The following is a 25,780-nucleotide window of genomic DNA, read 5'->3' as shown; positions in this document are numbered from 1 at the left end:
TTATCAGAGAACTATAACAATTTGAGTATTTCTGACATGTATTTTTTCTACTTTTCTCTTAGCTTTTGCTGCTTACGCTGTAATCGCACATGGTTCTCATCAAAAGTATTTATATTGTTCCGTCTGAAACGTGGGGAGGTGACAATGAGGATTTTCAAACAGGAATGTCAGAAATGCAAACGTCCGATAATGCGGATGCCTTCAATATCAGATGAAAATGTAAAAATAGTCATCAGCAATGTGGTCAGTCATATCGAAAGGGTATTTTATGGGGAAGAAAGGGTGAAGGATGAACGTCCACCAAACATTCATAACAAGGTGGATGGCCCACATGATGAAGAGCACTGTGAGGCTTGCAAATACAATCTGTGTGATAGGCAGACTAAGGGTGCCAATGCGTCTTCAATGGCTGTCGGCCGATCAGTAGTTCAACCGACAGCTATCTCACCTTCTCCATACACAGGCACGCTCTGTGTGGCCAACCGTGCATCTGTTTTCAATGTCGAGGGTGAAGAAAGTCTCTACCAGACACCTCTGACTGTAGAAAAATACAATTCACGTTATCCTTCTCCTCCCCGATGTTATGAGAGTGAGGAGTTTCCCACACACTTTAGATTGTCGACTGGGTCCAGACGACAAGACAGTCATGTGTATGATGAGGATCATGAGTCCACACAAGCAACAACATCACCTCGTTGGCTACCTGCTCTTGCTGTGGGTGTGGGTGTTGGTGTTGGTGCATTAGCACTACTGGCCTTTTCATTGCATAAAACAAAAGAAAACAAGAGAGGAGGTTTCTAGAGCATTAACCTATTTACAAGGAGCAGGAAAAGGGTATTATAGACCTACTAACCTGCAGGTATCATAGACCTACTAACCTGCAGGAATTATGTAATGTATTGGCACAACAGCTTTTGCTGTAGTTCCATTTGGTACAATTGGTGCAAGGGTGAACTGAAAGCCAAGGACAAGGAGAATCACTCCTGGCTGTTGTACGATGCTGCTGAGTACACAGGTTAAAAATGTGGTTCTGTAATGTCTTTTTAAAGTGTTGACCGAATCGAGCTCCACAAAGTGGACTTCAATCTGAATTTCAGGGAAAATTCGATTTGCCGTGAAGCTGAATAACAAACCTATTTGCCCAGAAATGGCGGTAAAAAAAAAAATCATACTTACCTTATCTGTTTGAGCGTGAAGAGCCAGCTGCCGCCATCTTGATTAAAGATCCAGAGCAAAATCCAGTGCGCGGTGATATATGACATCACCACGCGAGCCAATGTGGTGACGTCATCACAGGGCATGCAAGATTTCGTGCTAGATCTTCAATGAAGATGGCGGCAGCCAGCTCTTCGCGATCAAATGAATGAGGGTAAATATGATTTTAAATTTTTTTGCATTATTTTAAAAAAAAGTGTCATCTGAGGGGTACAATGATGGGGACGGCACAATCACTGTTCCCTGTCATTTTACCCAATGCTTACAAAGAAATGTGCTTTGTGGCAAAGTTATTTATCCAAAAGTGAATTATTTTGTAAAATTCAGCGAAGCAGCCAAATCGAATTTTACAGAACTTCATTTATCTCTTGTCTTCTTACAAATACAGCACATTTTATTGATGAGTAAAATGGCACAATGCATTTTGATCCCATATCAAGATCACCCATTGAATGTACAGTACTTACTGTAGATTTTACTGTTCTTTATGGCAAAAGCCTTTTATGTGATTGTACCTTCGGCTGATACAGGATCGAAACACATTGCGCTATTTAGTTTGTCAATAAAATCTGCTACTTCTGTATGACTTTTTTTTTAGAACCAGCTACTCAGCAATACTCAGCACCAGCCTTGAGCAATTCTTGTCCTCATGCCTTCAATGTATTTATCAAAATATTTTACAATGAGGAAAATATGATTGTACTTTTATTATAATAAATTGAGCAATATTTGCAAGATTGCATAACTTCTTTCTGCATGAGCACATCTCTGTTATATAGGTTTGTAATTTAATATTTGCTTTAAAAATACTAAAAGGCCAACAAAATTTTTCTTAGGAGGATATAAGCAACTGCAGAAGCATAACTAGGTGGCCTACTACCCAGGGGAATTATTCAGTGCAGCCAAACAAAAAGAATCTTGTACTCACCTGTAGAGTGAGAGAATGAACCATCCCAACAAGCCTTCATATTGTTATGAGTTAAAGGGGCTTTTAATATTGATGACCTATCCTCAGGATAGGTCATCAATATCAGATCGGCAGGGGTAACACCCGGTACTCCCTCCACTCAGCTGTATGAGGAGACGGTACGCGCAGTGTGCACAAGACGTCTTCCAGCTGTGAGCAGGAAGACAGAAGGGAGACGGCACGTGCAAACAGCGCGCGCTGGTGTTGGACACTCGCCGATCTGATATTGATGATCTATCCTGAGGATAAGTCATCAATATTAAAAGCCCGGACAACCTCTTTAATAGAATATAACTTCATATTATATGTTATAAAGAGAAATAAATAGAAAATGTTAAAATATGTGTGAAGTACATGTGTGAAATGGTATCTAATAGGTATACAATTTCAATACAATTGGTTAAAGTACAGTCTGATTAAAACATATGTTTAATATTGTAATTGTATAATTCAGGGATGCTTAACCTGTGGCCCTCCAGCTGTTGCAAAACTTCAGCTCCCAGCATGCCTGGACAGCCTCAAGCTATTAGGGCATTCTAGGGGTTGTAGTTTTGCAACAGCTGGAGGGCCACATGTAGAGCACCCCTGACATAATTCATTGTATCAATTTATTTTGTTAGTTTACATATGTTAGGAACAGTGGAGCCGAGCATGGGAAGAAATATGCACACAGCACCAAGGTGTCTCCTGGCAGCGGTCTAGGTTTACAGTTTAGACAATTAAAGAGATATTCTGGTTTTAATTTATTTCTTTAGACAGTAGGATGTCATTTTTTAACATACGGCTATTTAAAATTTTGCTTGCAGACCTTTATTATATCCGTGTGATTGCCTCTCCCTAAAGAAAAAAAAAAAGGTATGGCCCATTTTAGTCCTGTAAAATGCATTCATAGGAGAGCTCGATAGGACTAAACATGTCGTCAGTCATGTGAGACATCATGTGACCCTTCCAAGTATCATGTGACCTGGCTTTCAGTTAAATGCCCATGTATCTAACGAGTGAATAGTGGTGTATTGAGGAGCAGAACAGGTACAGTATTACTACCTGCAGAAGTATCTCATCATGTCTGTTAGGCTACATTCACAAGAACATATGTGTTTTGCGGTCCGCAAATTGTGTATCCGCAAAACACTGATACCGGCCGCGTGCGTTCCGCATTTTGCGGATCCCACATGGCGGTGCTATATAGGACATGCTTTATAGTTTTATGGAACGCATGCAGGCCCATTCATACAGTCGCTCACGCTAGGTCTAAAATTGTGGGTGTGGCATGGGCGAGGAAGGGGCAGTCTGGCAGGCCCGTCTAATTTACCATTTTCTACACCTGTTTTAGGCGTAGAAAAAGGTCTAAATGTAAGAGCTAGAAAACTGTCTTACATTTAGAACAGGTGCAGGATCCGCCAAAGTTATGAAGAGGCTGGCGTCTTTTTATAACTCCGTTGGATCCACCGCCAGTTTAGGGGTTTATTAAGACCAGCATCTGAAATGCTGGTCTTAATAAATGTGCCCCTTAGTGTCTATGTAGTCCTAGATCTGTGTGTGCTGTTTTTTTTTTTTTTTACACTAAACTTTACTAACATGACAACATCACCTAGAGGCAGTTATTTTACAAATCACCTACAGACGGGCACATAATGATGTTGCTACAGTAATAACCACAATAATAATTATTCCACCACTAGTCCTATATACTTATCACATGACTGTGTCATGTGTGCTGACCCAGCACATGTACGTCATGTAACACTGCTGTTTACTAAATGCCAGAAATTGCATGATGTGTAGGGTTTCCTGAATGCCATGGTTCAGTTAGGCAATGGATGCATTACACAGGTCTGATACATGGGCTATACCATTCTACTGCATATAGGGGTGAACTGTCTGATATAAGAAAGTATGTATGCAGGATTTTAAAAAATAAAAACCAGAATACCCCTTTAACCCCTTACTGACATCCGCTCTACATGTAAGGCGCAGCGGGAAATAACTTCCTGACAACCACCTTACACGTACGGCACTCTGATTGGGAAGGTGCAGGAGCAGCACTAGTCCGATCAGAGCCTCTACTGTAGATGCAATTTTACAATTTGTATTCCGCAGTCATAAATCTGGGATTTTTTTTAGAAATGGAGGTAAAACATATCGACTTAAATTTACCTTTGACATAAAGTACATTGTGTCACGGTAAAAGGGTCTCAGAATTGTTAAAAGATATTACCACATAAATTGAAACAAGTCAGATTTGCAAAAATAGACTCTGTCAGGTGAAAAATGGCTGTGCCCTGAAGGGGTTAAGGGACAGTTAAAATTTAAAAAAATAAAAACTGGAATACCCCTTTAAGGTATAGTTAATTATCGGAGCAGCAAAAAGGAAAATTCCATTTTTGGTCTGACCTGTGTTAATAGTAACATAGATAAGAAAAAAAGGCAGCCATTGAAGTGGAAGAAATTTAAAGTATAGAAGAATCGGGGGGACCTATTATAATACTCACTCTCTAGTGCTGAAAGGCATAATTACAATACTACATGATATACCAAGAGATCGTTTAGTGTAGTAATTGGATATGATCAATATGCTGTGATTCTTTAGAAATTGTCTATTACTGCTGGGTTGTATTCAGAGTGCGATCTTTGTAATATTTTGGATATTTGAAACTGTTCTTAATAAAGATATATCTTCAAAACCTCCATTCTTGGACTTCTGTGGAATGTGACTTTAAACATATAAATAGAGATGAGCGAATTTTTTTTAAAATCGATTTTGGATGCTTTGCTGAAATTCTCCAAGAAATTTGCCTCGTTATGAATTAATTTGTCATGAATCACGTTAAATCAGCTATATCTGGTTGAGAATCAAGGCGTAATAGAATTGCTTATCTATTAAATAAGGCGGACACTGTTCAATTAGATAGCTCTGTGCCCTACTACAAGGATTGATGCAAACTGTGTTGTCTTCTATGGATCCTTTCAGCTTCAGATTACAGTCCCTGCACTGTCCCTGCGGACTCTATGCTCTTCCTACAGTTTCTGAAAACTATCTCTGCGATCTGCCTACACTGTCCCTGTACTTTCCCTATCCAATATTCTACAATTAAAGATTTTTTTCAACACTGTCCCTAGCAAATGAGCGCTTGCCACGTCTCTCCCTATGCTCAGTTCACAGGACAATGGCAGAGACCACGGGGGTTGAGGATTTTAAAAGGCCTGTGACATTACAAGGGCTGGCTGCCCAGCATTATGGGTGATCTTGCGTTCTCAGGCTACTTACTTTCACTTTGTAACACGTGTAGCTTACATTTTAGGGAAAAAAATGTCTCGTGAGGAAATTTGGATTAGTTGCAAATATTTTCCTAAACTTCGAATCGCATTCCACTTCGGATGCTTTGCTCAACACTACATATAAAGATATACCTCACTTTTACAACCCCCATCCTCTTACACATCTTCTCCTCACTCAACATCTTTGTTGAAAGTGACAGCATATGCAGTGTACTGAAATACACTGTGAAGCACTGAAAGTGTAAATATCACAGGATTTAATGTATTAAGTGCATGTACTACCTATCCCATAAGGTTGTATAGGGAGTGAGAGGTCCCATGTGGCTAGACAGGGCTGGCTCTACCCTTACTTTCTACAAGGAAGATTCTGGAGTCTATTGCTGCCTGCTGAGAAGAGAAGACTTCAGAGCAACAAGGGGCAGACCCTGTAAGGAGATTCCATCCCCTACAGACTAAGCAGTTTGTTCTAGACCTTTGAAAGGAGAAAATTTACCGAAGGTTTAGCTGCCACAAAGGGATTACGAACTTTGGCAAGGAAAGTAATGCCACTGTTCTAGCTATAGCCTCCTCTGCATGTGGTGTGAACACTATAAGCTACAATCTGCACACCATAACCAAAGGACATGAAGGACTGTATTCCCCATAGGATACTGTGGATATCATATACTTATATAGATATCCTGTATCCCTTTAGGCTAGGAAAAGGAGAGATTGACCAGTCTGATTGTGAGAGAAAAGCTAGCCTCCATATACAATTACTTGAGTTGACTGTAAATCCTGCATTTCATGTGAATAGAACTTGTCAGGATCACCTGCTGACCGGCTTCAGTAAAATACTGTGGTCTCATCATTAAAATTTACTCCATTACTTTTACTGCAACGAACCCCCAGTGACTCCCATCCTCCACACTGGTTCCCATAGGGCCTGCTGCACATGCAGTCAATACATGGGCCTTGATTTATCAAGAACGGCATCTGCTACGTTGGTCTTGATGGGGCAGGTGCTACCGGAGGAGCCATGTAATTTAGTCCTTGTGTCAGAATGTATTAACCCCACCAGAGCGTTTATCTTGGGGGGAAGCATAGGGGCAATGACACCTTAGGTAGTTTTTAGGTTAGGGGTTTGTAGGGTGTTCTCTTTCCCTTTCCCTGTCTCTCTTTTCCCACCTTTTTTCTATTACAGGTAAAATTACCTCAAGAAGCTGTTTTACCTGCAAACAAGCTGATTCCGGTTTCCTGCGTGTCAAGAGTGCCGCTGATTGGTTGCTGCCTGTTGCTGGAGGAGATTTCCAGCCCCCTGATTTGTTGCTGCGCTTGCTGCGGGAATCTGTACCCCTTTATATTGGCAGGTTCGGCGGCGCTGGCTCAGAAGTGCCTGAAGACTGGAGCAGCGTGGGACATGGAGGAGCTCCTGCAACAGCTGATGAAGAGAGCGGGTTCTTTCAAGCTCACCACAAATGAGGACATCGCCGCCGAGTTCGTCGGGACCGCCGCTGAGGACTCCGCCGCCACCACCGCCTCTGGAAGAAGAGGGAAGACCGGTGTCAGCAGTGGGAAGTTGGCCGGAGCAGCGCACGTCAAGAGAAGTCTTCAGCTGATTCCGGGAGGAGGAGTCAGCAGCGCTACCTAGCAAAAGAGCTAGAAAAGCAAGGAGCGCTTATACGCCTCCCCTGGGGGGCGGGGCGCAGGAGCAGCAGCAGTAAAGGAGGAGCGGCATTGCAGAGAGGTCGGCGGTCCTTCAGGAGCAGCGAGACTGGGGGACAGAGTGGCAGGACAGTATCTGGCAGGCGCTCTCTCTGGCAGGGAGCGTCATCAAGATGCTGCCAGTGAGGAGCTTCAGCAGCAGGAAGTGGATTTTCAAGGCCTTCAGATGAATTTACAGGGGCTGCCTGTTGAGAGGCTCCCATCTCTGCTGGTTGAGTCATCTCCGGGCCCCCTGGGAAGACTACCACACCTATCATCTTCAGCCTCTGGTCCACGCCAGGAGGGACAGCCAGTGGGTGAGAACATCAATGTTGTCCCTTTGTCTGAGTCTTCTGTGTTAGCTAGTCTAGTTAAGCTGCTAGCTGAGTTTTCTAGCAGGCAAGGGGTTAAAGGGACACTGACAGGCCCGATAAACATATTTAGTTATTCCTATGCAGTCATAGGTCTATTAAACTGTATTACAATCACATAAGAGTACCCCCTGTCCGCATTTTAAACCATGTAAAAACAACTTTATAATCATCTGTCAATCACCTTCCTTTATGCCCAAGGGGCGGTTTTTCACATCTCTTTATGCCCAAGGGGCGTTTTTACTCCTACCTTTGTCCCCAGCCGCGCCTCAACTGTCGCTTCCTAGCACCGCCCAGCTCATTATTATTCACTGGCTGGGCGGCTTTTACAGTCCTCGATCCTCCCGAGCCGACGCAGGCACAGCAGGAGACGCTGGCATTGAATAAGGGAAGCAGGCGCACTGCGAGTGAGGGTGCCGGGCAAGTTATCCGGCGCACGCGCAGAAGGTACAAGTGAGTTCAATACCAGGGTCTCCTGCTGCGCCTGCGCCGGCTCGGGAGGATCGGGGACTGTAAAAGCCGCCCAGCCAGTGAATAATAATGAGCTGGGCGGCGCTAGGAAGCGACAGTTGAGGCGCGGCTGGGGACAAAGGTAGGAGTAAAAACGCCCCTTGGGCATAAAGGAAGGTGATTGACAGATGATTATAAAGTTGTTTTTACATGGTTTAAAATGCGGACAGGGGGTACTCTTATGTGATTGTAATACACTTTAATAGACCTATGACTGCATAGGAATAACTAAATATGTTTATCGGGCCTGTCAGTGTCCCTTTAAGGTTTCAGATGTCTGGAGCAATGGTCAAAGTGCGGCGGTTAATCCGCCTAGTTGTAGTAATGTTATTAATGTTGCTCCTGTGGTGGAAAGAGGTGCAGGGGTTAAGGAGACTTATTTGAAGGAGGCTTTAGTTTGTGAAGTGTCTCCTTTAGGTTATCATCTTAGTACTGCTGTGAAGGAGCGCATTTGGCGAATGGAGTACGTTGAATTAATGGCATTATTACCGTCCGCCAAAGATAGTGCGCCTAACCCCTTAAGGACTCAGCCCTATTTCACCTTAAGGACTTGGCCATTTTTTGCAAATCTGACCAGTGTCACTTTAAGTGCTGATAACTTTAAAACGCTTTGACTTACGCAGGCCGTTCTGAGACTGTTTTTTTTGTCATATATTGTACTTCATGACACTGCTAAAATTGGGTCAAAAAAGTAAATTTTTTTGCATAGAAAAATACCAGATTTAACAAAATTTTTGAAAAATTTGCAAATTTCAAAGTTTCAGTTTCTCTACTTCTGTAATACATAGTAATACCCCCAAAAATTGTGATGACTTTACATTCCCCATATGTCTACTTCATGTTTGTAGCATTTTGGGAATGATATTTTATTTTTTTGGGATGTTACAAGGCTTAGAAGTTTAGAAGCAAATCTTGAAATTTTTCAGAAATTTACAAAAAACCAATTTTTAGGGACCACTACAGGTCTGAAGTCACTTTGCGAGGCTTACATAATAGAAACCGCCCAAAAATGACCCCATTCTATAAACTACACCCCTCAAGGTATTCGAAACTGATTTTACAAACTTCGTTAACCCTTTAGGTGTTGCACAAGAGTTATTGGCAAATGGGGATGAAATTTGAGAATTTCATTTTTTTGCCTAATTTTCCATTTTAATCCATTTTTTCCACTAACAAAGCAAGGGTTAACAGCCAAACAAGACTGTATTTTTATTGCCCTGACTCTGCCGTTTACAGAAACACCCCATATGTGGCTGTAAACTACTGTACGGGCACACAGTAGGGCGTAGAGGGAAAGGTGCGCCGTATGGTTTTTGGAAGCCAGATTTTGCTGGACTGGTTTTTTGACACCATGTCCCATTTGAAGCCCCCCTGATGCACCCCTAGAGTAGAAACTCCATAAAAGTGACCCCATCTAAGAAACTACACCCCTCAAGGTATTCAAAACTGATTTTACAAACTTTGTTAACCCTTTAGGTGTTGCACAAGATTTAATGGAAAATAGAGATACAATTTCAAAATTTCACTTTTTTGGCAGATTTTCCATTTTAATATTTTTTTTCCAGTTACAAAGCAAGGGTTAACAGCCAAACAAAACTCGATATTTATGGCCCTGATTCTGTAGTTTACAGAAACACCCTATATGTGGTCGTAAACCGCTGTACGGGCACGCGGCAGGGTGCAGAAGGAAAGGAATGCCATACGGTTTTTGGAAGGCAGATTTTGCTGGACTGTTTTTTTTGACACCATGTCCCATTTGAAGCCCCCCTGATGCACCCCCAGAGTAGAAACTCCAAAAAAGTGACCCCATTTTAGAAACTACGGGATAGGGTGGCAGTTTTGTTGGTACTAGTTTAGGGTACATATGATTTTTGGTTGCTCTATATTACACTTTTTTGTGCGGCAAGGTAACAAGAAATAGATTTTTTGGCACGTTTTTTTTTTGTTATTTACAACATTCATCTGACAGGTTAGATCATGTGGTAATTTTATAGAGCAGGTTGTCACGGACGCGGCGATACCTAATTGGTGCTTGGATGTATAGGGAGAGGTATAAGCAGTAGAAAGAGTGAAGTGCTTATGCCGCTGTACAGAACACTGGTGAGACCTCACTTGGAGTATTGTGCGCAGTACTGGAGGCCATATCTCCAGAAGGATATAGATACTCTAGAGAGAGTTCAGAGAAGAGCTACTAAACTAGTACATGGATTGCAGGATAAAACTTACCAGGAAAGGTTAAAGGACCTTAATATGTATAGCTTGGAAGAAAGAAGAGACAGAGGGGATATGATAGAAACTTTTAAATACATAAAGGGAATCAACTCGGTAAAGGAGGAGAGCATATTTAAAAGAAAAAAAACTACCACAAGAGGACACAGTTTTAAATTAGAGGGGCAAAGATTTAAAAGTAATATAAGGAAGTATTACTTTACTGAGAGAGTAGTGGATGCATGGAATAGCCTTCCTGCAGAAGTGGTAGCTGCAAATACAGTGAAGGAGTTTAAGCATGCATGGGATAGGCATAAGGCTATCCTTCATATAAGATAGGGCCAGGGACTATTAATAGGATTCAGATATATTGGGCAGACTAGATGGGCCAAATGGTTCTTATCTGCCGACACATTCTATGTTTCTATGTCTGCTCAGTAGTTGTCAGAACTGCGCAGACGGAGAAGGGTAAGGACGGGGCTGTCGGGGGGCTGTCTGGGAGCTCTCTCCCTCTCCATCGGGGGGCTGCAAAGGCACAGCAGTCCCCCGATGGGAGAGGGAGGGAGCTCCCTCTTACTGTTAACTTTTTCCATACAGCGGTCCGCGGTATGGAAAGGGTTAAACGGCTGCACAGATGTCAGCCGTTTACACCAGGGTGTAAGCAATGTGCTGGCACCCTGGTATACCCACTAACCACCAACGCACCACCCACCTCCCGCACCGCCCCCACCGCCCACAACTCCCCCCCCTTGCACCACCCGCCGGCAAAAAATCATGCAGGGGTGCAGGGGGGGGGGGGGTGCAAAATCTTTATTTTAGGGACACTAAAGTTTCTGATCCCCGCGGTCAGGAACCGCGGGGATCAGAAACTGCAGAAAGCGCAGCAAACCGCAGGTCTGAATTGACCTGCGGTTTGCGGCGATCGCCGATAGGGGGGGGTCACATGACCCCCCCTGGCGTTTTGACAGGATGCCGCTTATAATGGGGCTACTTGTAAATGGTTGAATAACTGCCGTTTTAAACATGAGTGTTCCTTTTGTGGGGGTACACATCCCATGTCCCGTTGCTTTAAAAGGAATTCCCAGTCAGGCCAGCAGCAGCCAAACACTAGGGAGCAGGTGGCAAAAAGCATCGAGTCCGGTGAGGTTGGCAGAAATGCAACCATGGCTCGCTCTTTACCCAGACCGTCCGAAAGCTGATTTAATTTTTAGCGGTTTTTTATATGGTTTTTAAGTTCCACAGTTTTCTGGTTTTGGCTGCTGTTGGGTGGAAAACATAAAATCTGTGGTTTTGCATAAGGAGATAGTGCGTAGAAAAATTCAGAAAGAGCTTGACTTGGGTAGGATTGAGGGCCCCTTTTTGGAGCCGCCGTTTGTTAATTTTAGGCTTTCTCCTTTGGGCGTTGTGCCAAAGAAGAAGCCTGGTGATTTCAGGCTGATTCATCACCTGTCATTCCCAGAGAAAAGCTCTTTGAACAATATGGTGGATAAATCTAAGGCCTCTGTTTCCTACACTTCTTTTGATAGTGCATTAGCATTAGTTAGGTCTTTTGGTAAGGATGCCCTGTTAGCTAAGACGGACATTAAGTCTGCTTTCCTGTTTGTCCAGATGGTTTCAACTCTCTAGGTTTTCAGTTTGACAGTTGTTTTTATTTTGATAAATGCCTGCCGATGGGTTTTTCATTGTCTTGTTATTATTTTGAAGCATTTTCTTCGTTTATTCAGTGGGTCGTTGAGTATGATTTAAGTTTTAATGGCGTTCTTCATTATTTAGATGATTTTTTGTTTGTTGGTCCTTCTCATTCTAGTGTGTGTTCAGACTTGTTAGTTAGATTTTTAGATATTTGTTCTTGTTTTGGGATACCAGTAGCGGAAGAGAAGACGGTTGGTCCTTGTGTTTGTTTGGAGTTTCTTGGGATAGTTATTGACTCTAGTCGCATGGAATTCCGCTTGTCGGCGGTGAAATTGGAAAAGATTTGGATGTTACTTTTGTCTTTGTTGAAGAAGAAGAAATGTAGTTTGAGGGAAATGCAATCTCTTCTTGGATCTCTTAACTTTGTTAGTAGGGTTATCCCCATAGGAAGGGTTTTTTCTAGTCGATTATATTCCTCTACAAGGGGTCTGAAGTCGCCTAGTTCCCATATTCGGTTAACTAAGTGTTTGAAGGAGGATATGGGTGTTTGGTTAGATTTTCTGCAGGATTTTAATGGTTCTAGTTGCTGGCAGGAGTTCAGATGCTTTAGGTTTATTCACGGATGCGGCCGGTAGCTGTGGATATGGGGCGTTCTGGAATGGTAAATGGTCAGCGGAGAGGTGGCCAGCTTCCTGGGTGGCTAATGGCCTCACAAGGAATATTGTTTTATTGGAACTTTTTCCGGTAATTGTGGCAGTTGTTCTTTAGGGCTCGGAGTTTAGGAATAGGAGGATTTTGTTACACACAGATAATAAGGGGGTGTGTTTTGCTGTAATACTCTTTCATCCAAAAGTGATGTAGTGGTGAAGTTGTTAAGGCATTTAGTTTTGTTTTGCATGAAGTGTAATATATGGATCAAAGCAAAATACATTGTAGGGTCATCTAATGTGCTGGCTGATTCTCTGTCTCGTTTACAGTTACTGAGATTCCGGGAATTGGCTCCAGAGGCGGACCTGGAAGGGAGCCCGTGTCCTCAGCATCTTTGGGGTTTGATCTGGGATTAATATCCAAATCTATTAAGAGGTCTTTAGCCCCGAGAACATGGGCAGCTTACACTGCCGCATGGCGGGATTGGTTGAACTTTGTAAATGCATGTACTGTTGATGTTAAAGGGGACGTTTTAGGTTTTGGTTTATTGTTTGTTACTAGTCTATTCAGAAAAAATTTGGCGGCTTCATCTATTGTGAGAGTAGTGGCAGGTGTTTCATTTTTTTCAGAAGCTGGGGGGTAATAGGCCATTATCATCCTTTTTTCAGATTAGACAATCGCTCAGGGGTTATAGGAAAGGTGTTTGTAAGCTAGACGCTAGGAGGCCGATTTCTGTTTCATTACTGGGTGATCTATGTAATGTTTTGTGTGACGTTTGTAGGGATCAATGTGAAATATTGCTTTTTCGTACAGCTTTTGTGTTAGCTTTTTTCAGGGCATTCAGGATTAGTGAGTTGGTTGCGGCAAACCGCAACAGTTTGTCTGGTTTGGAGTTTTCGGATGTTGTTTTGTTTGATGATAGAGTTGACATTTTTATTAGAAGATCTAAAACTGATCAGTACGGCAGAGGCCAGGTAGTTAGGTTAAATGTTTCTGATTTTTGCCCAGTTAAGTTAGTAAGGTGTTGGCTTGAGATTCATCCCTCAAGGTGTGGCTCCTTCTTAGTGCATCAGGATTCCTCCCCTCTCACTAAATTTCAGTTTAGCGCAATTTTGAAGAAATGTTTGGGGCGGTTGGGGCTCAGTTCGGCTAAAATCGCGTCGCATTCATTTAGGATAGGCGCTGCGACTGAGGCTTCTAGATTTGGGTTAGATGAGTCAGTAGTCAAAAGAATCGGGCGATGGGAATCTAATAGGTTTAGAATTTGTTAGACCGGAGTTAATGTTGCCAGTCTGAATGCTTTTCTATTTTTACAGGGAGTCAGTTTGTGATTTGGATTGTGGGCCATTCATTAGTGTTTTGGGCTCAGAAGCGAGCTGAAAAAAGAATATACTCAGAGAATTTGTCATTTAATGCATCTGAATTAATTATTCTTTGGCAGGGAGTTAGAGGGATGGGTTGGAAAGGGTTAATGGAGGAAATTAATAAGCTTATGAAGAAATGGCCTGTTCCGCATTTGATTGTAATACATCATGGGGGGAATGATTTAGGTAGAATGCGAACCTGCAAATTATTGTGGGTTATGAACAGAGACCTGTCCTTATTACGTCATAGCTTACCTAATACTAATTTAGTTTTTTCTGAAATTGTCGCTCGCTTAGCGTGGTCAGGAGAGGATGGTAAATTTTTGGAAAAAATTTGTAAAAGAGTGAATAGGGCCCTTGAGAAATTTCTCCCTTTAGTGGGAGGTTTTAGCTATAGGCATTTGGATTTGGAGGGGTTTTTGCCAGGCCTTTTTAGGTCTGATAACGTTCATCTTTCTGAGGTGGGGATTGATATTTTTAATTTGGGCCTTCAAAATGTGGTAGAGAAATGGCTGTGGTGCTGTGGGGGGCCTCGCCTATGTTAGGCGTGGCTTGTGGGGTAGTGTCGCTCAGCTCATGCTGAGCGGATCTTGGTCTTTATATGGTTAATTTATTATTGGTCTGTTGGTATCGGTTATGATGGTTTTAAATTAAAATATTTATTAAATTTATTGTTGTAAATTATTTTACGTGACCCTTAATAAAGCACAGCGGCCATTTCCTCCACTAAGTTGTTGGTGTCAATTATTTATTTAGTGGCTAAGGTAGTATTAGAGTGTCAGTTGCTCCCATGTATTAACCCCACCAGAGCGTTTAGCTTGGGGGAAAGCATAGGGGCAATGACACCTTAGGTAGTTTTTAGGTTAGGGGTTTGTAGGGTGTTCTCTTTCCCTTTCCCTGTCTCTCTTTTCCCGCCTTTTTTCTATTACAGGTAAAATTACCTCAAGAAGCTGTTTTACCTGCAAACAAGCTGATTCCGGTTTCCTGCGTGTCAAGAGTGCCGCTGATTGGTTGCTGCCTGTTGCTGGGGGAGATTTCCAGCCCCCTGATTTGTTGCTGCTCTGGCGGCGGGAATCTGTACCCCTTTATATTGGCAGGTTCGGCGGCGCTGGCTCAGAAGTGCCTGAAGACTGGAGCAGCGTCCCACCCCCCCTTCTCCCTATTTTTTCATTAAGTCACCTGTCGCTGGGCATTATTAGAGGGGTTGTGTCGCTCAGCTCATGCTGAGTGGATCTTGGTCTTTATATGGTTAATTTATTATTGGTCTGTTGGTATCGGTTATGGTGGTGTTTTTAAATTAAAATATTTATTTAATTTATTGTTGTAAATTATTTTACGTGACCCTTAACCACCTCAGCCCCTATAGCTTAAACACCCTTAAAGACCAGGCCACTTTTTACACTTCTGACCTACACTACTTTCACCGTTTATTGCTCGGTCATGCAACTTACCACCCAAATGAATTTTATCTCCTTTTCTTCTCACTAATAGAGCTTTCATTTGGTGGTATTTCATTGCTACTGACATTTTTACTTTTTTTGTTATTAATCGAAATTTAACGATTTTTTTGCAAAAAAATGACATTTTTCACTTTCAGTTGTAAAATTTTGCAAAAAAAACGACATCCATATATAAATTTTGCTCTAAACTTCTACATGTCTTTGATAAAAAAAAATGTTTGGGTAAAAAAAAAATGGTTTGGGTAAAAGTTATAGCGTTTACAAACTATGGTACAAAAATGTGAATTTCCGCTTTTTGAAGCAGCTCTGACTTTCTGAGCACCTGTCATGTTTCCTGAGGGTCTACAATGGCCAGACAGTACAAACACCCCACAAATTACCCCATTTTGGAAAGTAGACACCGTAAGGTATTCGCTGATGGGCATAGTGAGTTCATAGAACTTTTTATTTTTTGTCACAAGTTAGTGGAAAATGATGATTTTTTTTTCTTTTTCTTACAAAGTCTCATATTCCACTAACTTGTGACAAAAAATAAAAAGTTCTATGAACTCACTATGCCCATCAGCGAATACCTTGGGGTGTCTTCTTTCCAAAATGGGGTCACTTGTGGGGTAGTTATACTGCCCTGGCATTCTAGGGGCCCAAATGTGTGGTAAGGAGTTTGAAATCAAATTCTGTAAAAAATGGACGGTGAAATCCGAAAGGTGCTCTTTGGAATGTGGGCCCCTTTGCCCACCTAGGCTGCAAAAAAGTGTCGCACATGTGGTATCTCCGTAATCAGGAGAAGTTGGGGAATGTGTTTTGGGGTGTTATTTTACATATACCCATGCTGGGTGAGAGAAATATCTTGGCAAAAGACAACTTTTCCCATTTTTTATACAAAGTTGGCATTTGACCAAGATATTTCTCTCACCCAGCATGGGTATATGTAAAATGACACCCCAAAACACATTCCGCAACTTCTCCCGAGTACGGCGATGCCACATGTGTGACACTTTTTTGCAGCCTAGATGCGCAAAGGGGCCCACAATCCTTTTATGAGGGCATTTTTAGACATTTGGATACCAGACTTCTTCTCACACTTTGGGGCCCCTAAAATGCCAGGGCAGTATAAATACCCCACATGTGACCCCATTTTTGAAAGAAGACACCCCAAGGTATTCAATGAGGGGCATGGCGAGTTCCTATATTTTTTTTGGCACAAGTTAGCGGAAATTGATTATTTTTTTGTTTTTTTGCACAAAGTCTCCCTTTCCGCTAACTTGGGACAAAAATTTCAATCTTTCATGGACTCAATATGCCCCTCAGCGAATACCTTGGGGTGTCTTCTTTCCAAAATGGGGTCATTTGTGGGGTGTTTGTACTGCCCTGGCATTTGAGGGTCTCCGCAATCATTACATGTATGCCCAGCATTAGGAGTTTCTGCTATTCTCCTTATATTGAGCATACGGGTAATGAGATATTTTTTTTCCGTTCAGCCTCTGGGCTGAAAGAAAAAATGAACGGCACAGATTTCTTCATTCGCATCGATCAATGTGGATGAAAAAATCTCTGCCAAAAAAAAATAATGGAGGGGAAAGGCGTCTGCCAGGACATAGGAGCTCCGCCCAACATCCATACCCACTTAGCTCGTATGCCCTGGCAAACCAGATTTCTCCATTCACATCAATCGATGTGAATGAATAAATCATTGCCGGTATTTTTATTTTTTTTTTATATACAAAGTGTTTGCCAAAGTATATGAACACCGCCACCTCCTCAGCTCATATGCCTCGGCAAACGTATCTTTTACTGCAGAGGAGAAATCTCGTCTTGCAGCGCCGCATACATCGACTTGCGTGTAATCTGACAGCAGCGCAATGCTTCTGTCCGAATGCACATCAGTGCTGCAGCTAGTCGATCGGTTGGTCCACCTAGAAGGTAAAAAAAACAAAACAAAAAAGAAAAAACCAGGCCGCAACGTAATAAATTTATTAACTTTTGAACAGAACATATAAACTTTTTTTAACTTTTTTAACTGAACGTTAACTTTTATACTTACCGGTATTTTTTGTTTTTGTTTAGTTTTTTTTACCTTTATAGAACAAACCTCTCCTTCCCCATGGGACAATGTGCAAAGCGCAAATCGCCCAAAGATGTGGCGAAGTACGTTATGCACTTTATCCCAGGTGAAAGGAGAGGTTTGCAGCAGCTGTGAGAGAAAGGGCCCTAATAGCCCTGTGTGCCCGCCCTGTGAGATGCAATCCCTATGCTAAGTGTACCTGTGTGTGGTACTTCCGGAAACACTCTCATAAGCATAGGGCAGGGTGGTCAGGACAGTCAGGACAGAAATAGCGGGTGTCACGCCTTATTCCACTCCTGCTACAGACACAATATTTTTTTCGGGGTGGCGGTTGGGTTGAGGTACCAGCAACGACACTGGGGAAATGTCGCTCGTGTAGACGGCTAACTACACTGGTGGTTGGGGCCACGGAACCTCCTGGATACAGGAGGTTCGCGATGATCTCTTCCTGGAATTTGAGGAAGGATCCTGTTCTCCCAGCCTTACTGTAGAGAACAAAACTATTATACAGCGCCAATTGAATTAAATATACAGACACCTTCTTATACTAGCGTCTGGTGCGTCGGGAAACTAAATAGGGAGCCAACATCTGGTCATTGAAGTCCACCCCTCCCATGAGCGCATTATAGTCGTGGACTGAGAGGGGCTTTTCAATGACACGGGTTGCCCTTTCAATTTGGATTGTCGTGTCTGCGTGAATGGAGGAGAGCATGTAAACGTCACACTTGTCTCTCCATTTCACCGTGAGCAGTTCTTCGTTACACAAGGCAGCCCTCTCCCCCCTTGCAAGACGGGTGGTAATGAGCCGTTGGGGGAGGCCCACGCGACTAGTTCGCGCGGTGCCACAGGCGCAAATCCGTTCTAGAAACAAATGCCTAAAGAGGGCCACACTTGTGTAAAAATTGTCCACATAAAGATGGTACCCCTTGCCGAATAAGGGTGACACCAAGTCCCAGACTGTCTTCCCACTGCTCCCCAGGTAGTCAGGGCAACCGACCGGCTCCAGGGTCTGATCTTTTCCCCCATAGATCCGAAATTTGTGGGTATAGCCTGTGGCCCTTTCACAGAGCTTATACAATTTGACCCCATACCGGGCACGCTTGCTTGGGATGTATTGTTTGAAGCCAAGGCGCCCGGTAAAATGTATTAGGGACTCATCTACGCAGATGTTTTGCTCGGGGGTATACAAATCTGCAACTTTCTGGTTGAAATGGTCTATGAGGGGCCGAATTTTGTGGAGCCGGTCAAAAGCTGGGTGGCCTCTGGGACGGGAGGTGGTGTTGTCGCTAAAATGTAGGAAACGCAGGATGGTCTCAAATCGTGTCCTGGACATAGCAGCAGAGAACATGGGCATGTGATGAATTGGGTTCGTGGACCAATATGACCGCATTTCATGCTTTTTAGTTAGACCCATGTTGAGGAGAAGGCCCAGAAAAATTTTAAGTTCGGAAACTTGGACTGGTTTCCACCGGAAAGGCTGGGCATAATAGCTTCCCGGGTTGGCATAAATTGTGTGGCATATCGGTTTGTTTCTGCCACGACTAAGTCCAAGAGCTCCGCAGTCAAGAACAGCTCAAAAAATCCCAGGGCCGTACTGATCTGAGCCGTCTCAACCCGAACTCCAGACTGGGCGGTGAAAGGGGGAACTAATGGTGCGGCTGAAGTTGGTGACTGCCAATCAGGGTTTGCCAGCACCTCAGGGATTCTAGGGGCTCTACGGGCCTGTCTGTGCGGTGGCTGCGACGGGGTAACTACTGCACGTGCCACCGTACCAGCTTCAACTGCCCTTCTGGTGCTCACTACTTCACCATGTTGTACGGCAGTGCTGGTACTAGGTCCAGGAAGGGCTGCGCTGCTGGTATATGCCTCACCACGTGATCCGGCAGCGCCAGCCCCACTCTGCTGCTCTTGAAGCGGATCCTGCGCAACCTGTGGTCTAGCGACACGGGGCCTGGTACTCCTGGTTCTATCAGGGACCTCCACCTCCTCGTCCGAACTTTGGGTCAGAGAGCCACTGCTTTCTACAGGTTCATATTCTGACCCGCTAGATTCGTCAGATGAGGGTTCCCATTCCTCATCCGACTGGGTCAGAATCCTGTAGGCCTCTTCAGAAGAATACCCCCTGTTTGACATTTTGGACTACTAAATTTAGGGGTATTCCCTGAGACTACCCAAGAAAAAAAGCAAGCCTGTCTTACAAAGGGGAGGCTAGCGAAGTACCGGAGGCCGCTGCGGTTGATAAAAAATATCAAAACTGATTTTTTTTATCGCCGCAGTGCGTGTAAAGTGAATGTGCAGTGATCAAAAAATATATTTTTTTTGTCACTGCGGTGGGGCGGGCGTGGGTGAACGCACGTGTGGGCGACCGATCAGGCCTGATCGGGCAAACACTGCGTTTTGGGTGGAGGGCGAACTAAAGTGACACTAATACTATTATAGATCTGACCGTGATCAGTTTTGATCACTTACAGATACTATAAAAGTACAAATGCTGATTAGCGATACGCTAAACAGCGAATAAAAGTGACTGCGGTGCGGTGGGCTGGGCGCTAACTGATCCCTAAACTACCTAACCAAGGGGCCTAAACTAATCCTAAAACCTAACAGCCAATACTAGTGAAAAAAAAAAGTGACAGTTTACACTGATCACTTTTTGTCTTTCACTAAGTGATTGACAGGGGGCGATCAAGGGGTTAATTTGGATGATGAGGGTGATGGAAGGTGATCAGGGGCTAAGGGTAGTGTTTGGTGGGTACTCACAGTTCAGTCTGCTCCTCTGCTGGAACCAACCGACGAAAAGGACCAGCAGAGGAGCAGAGAAGCCATATAACAGATCATATTTACTAATATGATCTGTTATATGGCTTGTGATTCGATTTTTTAACCACCTCCGGACCGCCTAACGCAGGATCGCGTTCCGGAGGTGGCAGCGCTGCGCAGAGTCACGCATATACGCGTCATCTCGCGAGACGCGAGATTTCGCTCAAAGCCGGCCCGCGCATGCGCATCGCGGGCCGGCAAAAGTTAAAGAACAAGTTCGTCACCAGCCTGCCAGCAACGATCATTGGCTGGCAGGCTGGCGATTTTCAAAAAATCCAATCACAAGACATAACACAGATCATATTAGTAAATATGATCTGTTATATGGCTTCTCTGCTTCTCTGCTGGTCCTTTTTGTCGGTTGGATCCAGCAGAGAAGCAGACTGAACTGTGAGTACACCAAACACTACACCTTAGCCCCAGATCACCCACCTGCACCCCAATTAACCCTTTGATCACCCCTTTGATCGCCCCTGTCAATCACCAGTGAAAGGAAAAAAAGTGATCAGTGTAAACTGTCACTTTTTTTTTTCACTAGTATTGGCTGTTAGGTTTTAGGGATAGTTTAGGCCCCTTGGTTAGGTAGTTTAGCGTGAGTTAGCGCCCAGCCCACCGCACCGCAGTCACTTATTCGCTGTTTAGCGTATCGCTAATCAGCATTTGTACTTTTATAGTATCTGTAAGTGATCAAAACTGATCACGGTCAGATCTATAATAGTATTAGTGTCACCTTAGCTCGCCCTCCACCTAAAACGCAGTGTTTGCCCGATCAGGCCTGATCGGTCGCCCACACGTGCGTTCACCCACGCCCGCCCCACCGCAGTGACAAAAAATATATATTTTTTTGATCACTGCACATTCATTTTACACGCACTGCGGCGATAAAAAAATCAGTTTTGATATTTTTTATCAACCGCAGCGGCCTCCGGTACTTCGCTAGCCTCCCCTTTGTAAGACAGGCTTGCTTTTTTTCTTGGGTAGTCTCAGGGAATACCCCTAAATTTAGTAGTCCAAAATGTCAAACAGGGGGTATTCTTCTGAAGAGGCCTACAGGATTCTGACCCAGTCGGATGAGGAGTGGGAACCCTCATCTGACGAATCTAGCGGGTCAGAATATGAACCTGTGGAAAGCAGTGGCTCTCTGACCCAAAGTTCGGACAAGGAGATGGAGGTCCCTGGCAGCACCAGGCGTACCCGGCCCCGTGTCGCTAGACCACAGGTTGCGCAGGATCCGCTTCAAGAGCAGCAGAGTGGGGCTGTCGCTGCCGGATCACGTGGTGAGGCATACACCAGCAGCACAGCCCTTCCTGGACCTAGTACCAGCACTGCCGTACAACCTGGTGAAGTAGCGAGCACCAGAAGGGCAGTTGAAGCTGGTACAGTGGCACGTGCAATAGTTACCCCGTCGCAGCCACCGCACAGACAGGCCCGTAGAGCCCCTAGAATCCCTGAGGTGCTGGCAAACCCTGATTGGCAGTCACCAACTTCAGCCACACCAGTAGTTCCCCCTTTCACCGCCCAGTCTGGAGTTCGGGTTGAGACGGCTCAAATCGGTTCGGCCCTGGGATTTTTTGAGCTGTTCTTGACTGCGGAGCTCTTGGACTTAGTCGTGGCAGAGACAAACCGGTATGCCACACAATTTATAACCGCAAACCCGGGAAGCTATTATGCCCTGCCTTTCCGGTGGAAACCAGTCCAAGTTTCCGAACTTAAAATTTTTCTGGGCCTTCTCCTCAACATGGGCCTGACAAAAAAGCATGAATTGCGGTCATATTGGTCCACGCACCCGATTCATCACATGCCCATGTTCTCTGCTGCTATGTCCAGGACACGATTTGAGACCATCCTGCGTTTCCTGCATTTTAGCGACAACACCACCTCCCGTCCCAGAGGCCACCCAGCTTTTGACCGGCTCCACAAAATTCGGCCCCTCATAGACCATTTCAACCAGAAATTTGCAGATTTGTATACCCCTGAGCAAAACATCTGCGTAGACGAGTCCCTAATACATTTTACTGGGCGCCTTGGCTTCAAACAATACATCCCAAGCAAGCGTGCCCGGTATGGGGTCAAATTGTATAAGCTCTGTGAAAGGGCCACAGGCTATACCCACAAATTTCGGATCTATGAGGGAAAAGATCAGACCCTGGAGCCGGTCGGTTGCCCTGACTACCTGGGGAGCAGTGGGAAGACAGTCTGGGACTTGGTGTCACCCTTATTCGGCAAGGGGTACCATCTTTATGTGGACAATTTCTACACAAGTGTGGCCCTCTTTAGGCATTTGTTTCTAGAACGGATTTGCGCCTGTGGCACCGCGCGAACTAGTCGCGTGGGCTTCCCCCAACGGCTTGTAACCACCCGTCTTGCAAGGGGGGAGAGGGCTGCCTTGTGTAACGAAGAACTGCTCGGGGTGAAATGGAGAGACAAGCGTGACGTTTACATGCTCTCCTCCATTCACGCAGACACGACAATCCAAATTGAGCGAGCAACCCTTGTCATTGAAAAGCCCCTCTGTGTCCACGACTATAATGCACTCATGGGAGGGGTGGACTTCAATGACCAGATGTTGTCTCCGTATTTAGTTTCCCGCAGAACCAGACGCTGGTATAGGAAGGTGTCTGTATATTTAATTCAATTGGCGCTGTACAATAGTTTTGTTCTCTACAGTAAGGCTGGGAGAACAGGATCCTTCCTCAAATTCCAGGAAGAGATCATCGAGAACCTCCTTTACCCAGGAGGTTCCGTGGCCCCATCCACAAGTGTAGTTAGCCGTCTACACGAGCGACATTTCCCCAGTGTCGTTCCTGGTACCTCAACCCAACCGTCACCCCGAAAAAGATGTCGTGTCTGTAGCAGGAGTGGAATAAGGCGTGACACCCGCTATTTCTGTCCTGACTGTGCTGACCACCCTGCCCTATGCTATGGAGAGTGTTTCCGGAAGTACCACACACAGGTACACTTAGCATAGGGATTGCATCTCACAGGACAGGCACACAGGGCTATTAGGGCCCTTTTACTCTCAGCTGCTGCAAACCTCTCCTTTCACCTGGGATAAAGTGCATAACGCACTTCGCCACATCTTTGGGCGATTTGCGCTTTGCACATTGTCCCATGGGGAAGGAGAGGTTTGTTCTATAAAGGTAAAAAAAAACTAAACAAAAAAAAAAAATACCGGTAAGTAAAAAAGTTTAAAAAGTTTAAAAGTTATTGCTTTGCGGCCTGGTTTTTTCTTTTTTTTTTTTTTTTTTTTACCTTCCAGGTGGACCAACCGATCGACTAGCTGCAGCACTGATGTGCATTCGGACAGAAGCATTGCGCTGCTGTCAGATTACACGCAAGTCGGTGTATGCGGCGCTGCAAGACGAGATTTCTCCTCTGCAGTAAAAGATACGTTTGCCGAGGCATATGAGCTGAGGAGGTGGCGGTGTTCATATGCTTTGGCAAACACTTTGTATATATATATAAAAAAAAAAATCCCGGCAATGATTTATTCATCCACATCGATTGATGTGAATGGAGAAATCTGGTTTGCCAGGGCATACGAGCTAAGTGGGTATGGATGTTGGGCGGAGCTCCTATGTCCTGGCAGACGCCTTTCCCCTCCTTTTTCTTTTTTTGGCAGAGATTTTTTCATCCACATTGATCGATGCGAATGAAGAAATCTGTGCCGTTCATTTTTTCTTTCAGCCCAGAGGCTGAACGGAAAAAAAAAATCTCATTACCTGTATGCTCAATATAAGGAGAATAGCAGAAACTCCTAATGCTGGGCATACATGTAATGATTGCGGAGACCCTCAAATGCCAGGGCAGTACAAACACCCCACAAATAACACCATTTTGGAAAGAAGACACCCCAAGGTATTCGCTGAGGGGCATATTGAGTCCATGAAAGATTGAAATTTTTGTCCCAAGTTAGCGGAAAGGGAGACTTTGTGAGAACAAAATAAAAAAAATCAATTTCCGCTAACTTGTGCCAAAATTATTTTTTTCTAGGAACTCGCCATGCCCCTCATTGAATACCTTGGGGTGTCTTCTTTCCAAAATGGGGTCACATGTGGGGTATTTATACTGCCCTGGCATTTTAGGGGCCCCAAAGCGTGAGAAGAAGTCTGGTATCCAAATGTCTAAAAATGCCCTCCTAAAAGGAATTTGGGCACCTTTGCCCACCTAGGCTGCAAAAAAGTGTCACACATGTGGTATCTCCGTATTCAGAAGAAGTTGGGGAATGTGTTTTGGGGTGTCATTTTACATATACCCATGCTGGGTGAGATAAATATCTTGGTCAAATGCCAACTTTGTATGAAAAAATGGGAAAAGTTGTCTTTTGCCAAGATATTTCTCTCACCCAGCATGGGTATATGTAAAATGACACCACAAAACACATTCCCCAACTTCTCCTGAATACGGCGATACCACATGTGTGACACTTTTTTGCAGCCTAGGTGGGCAAAAGGGCCCACATTCCAAAGGGCACCTTTCGGATTTCACTGGTCAGTTTTTACAGAATTTGATTTCAAACTCCTTACCACACATTTGGGCCCCTAGAATGCCAGGGCAGTATAACTACCCCACAAGTGACCCCATTTTGGAAAGAAGACACCCCAAGGTATTCGCTGATGGGCATAGTGAGTTCATAGAACTTTTTATTTTTTGTCACAAGTTAGTGGAATATGAGACTTTCTAAGAAAAAAAAAAAAAAATCATAATTTTCCGCTAACTTGTGACAAAAAATAAAAAGTTCTATGAACTCACTATGCCCATCAGCGAATACCTTAGGGTGTGTACTTTCCGAAATGGGGTCATTTGTGGGGTGTTTGTACTGTCTGGGCATTATAGAACCTCAGGAAACATGACAGGTGCTCAGAAAGTCAGAGCTGCTTCAAAAAGCGGAAATTCACATTTTTGTACCATAGTTTGTAAACGCTATAACTTTTACCCAAACCATTTTTTTTTTACCCAAACATTTTTTTTATCAAAGACATGTAGAACAATAAATTTAGAGCAAAATTTATATATGGATCTCGTTTTTTTTGCAAAATTTTACAACTGAAAGTGAAAAATGTCATTTTTTTGCAAATAAATCGTTAAATTTCGATTAATAACAAAAAAAGTAAAAATGTCAGCAGCAATGAAATACCACCAAATGAAAGCTCTATTAGTGAAAAGAAAAGGAGGTAAAATTCATTTGGGTGGTAAGTTGCATGACCGAGCAATAAACGGTGAAAGTAGTGTAGGTCAGAAGTGTAAAAAGTGGCCTGGTCTTTCAGGGTGTTTAAGCACTGGGGGCTGAGGTGGTTAAAAATCAGCTACCTGCTAGCAACGATCATTGGCTGGCAGGTTGCTGATGCATTACTCCTAGAACTTTTGCCGGCCCGCGATGCGCATGCGCGGGCCGGCTGTGACCGAAATCTCGCGTCTCGCGAGAGGACGCGTATATGCGTCCAGGCGGAATGAATCAACCACCTCCAGGACGCGTCGCTGCGTTTGGCGGTCCGGAGGTGGTTAATAAAGCACAGCGGCCATTTCCTCCACTAAGTTGTTGGTGTCAATTATTTATTTAG

General features: G+C 44.0%; 1 long non-coding RNA gene across 1 annotated transcript in view; it reads left to right on the top strand.

Moving 5' to 3' along the window:
- The first annotated feature begins 809 nt into the window (after positions 1–809).
- Positions 810–25,780, top strand: part of LOC120997996 — a 253,359-nt gene continuing 228,388 nt past the window's right edge. The window contains exons 1-2 of the long non-coding RNA XR_005778275.1: positions 810–891; positions 14,104–14,109. This is a non-coding gene — a long non-coding RNA (uncharacterized LOC120997996). The remainder of the gene's footprint in view (positions 892–14,103; positions 14,110–25,780) is intronic.

Source organism: Bufo bufo, chromosome 4, assembly GCF_905171765.1.
Source record: "Bufo bufo chromosome 4, aBufBuf1.1, whole genome shotgun sequence".
In the NCBI taxonomy this organism is placed as follows: domain Eukaryota; kingdom Metazoa; phylum Chordata; class Amphibia; order Anura; family Bufonidae; genus Bufo; species Bufo bufo.
The sequence above is the reverse complement of the archived record's forward strand: the minus strand, read 5'-3'. Positions and strand labels throughout refer to the sequence as shown.